Here is a 608-nt window from a genome sequence, read left to right as displayed (position 1 = left end):
AGTGTGTGTGTGGCCGTGACACAGGGTGGGCCGTGTGTGTGTGTGTGTATGTATTGTGTGTTGTGTTATGTTGTGTGTTGGTTGTTATTATGTGTGGAAACTATGGAATTTCATGAAATATATGTATGATGTGGTGTAGCCGTCCATGTGTGTGTGTATGTGTGTAGGTTATGTTTTAACCATTTTATTTAGTGTTTGGTTGTTGATGTTGTGAACGCAATGCGGATGATGGAGGTTGAATGATGTTGATAAGGTTGTGGCCGTGTGGTGGTGGTGTGGAGTGAAGGAATTGAACTAACTTTTACTTAGTGTATTGGTTGTGTTGTATAGTAGTCAATAATGCTAATCAAGCTAATGATCTTAGAGAAAATGATGGTAGTTGGAGACTTGTGATTGAAGTTATGTAAATCGAATGTTATGTTCTTATATGTATGGAAGACAATGACATTGGCATGGTGTTGTTGGAATACATATTATGAGGTTGTTATTATTTTCATTGAAGTTGGAAAGTTTGGAAGAAGTAGTAAATTGATTGAATTTGGAAATTGTTAGTATTGTTGTTGAATTATGTTAATAGTTTGGCAGGGGTTTAATTCCCGGATTGTTGT

This window comes from Lycium ferocissimum, chromosome 2 (genome assembly GCF_029784015.1).
Source record: "Lycium ferocissimum isolate CSIRO_LF1 chromosome 2, AGI_CSIRO_Lferr_CH_V1, whole genome shotgun sequence".
Classification (NCBI taxonomy): Eukaryota; Viridiplantae; Streptophyta; class Magnoliopsida; order Solanales; family Solanaceae; genus Lycium; species Lycium ferocissimum.
Note: the sequence above shows the minus strand (reverse complement) of the source record.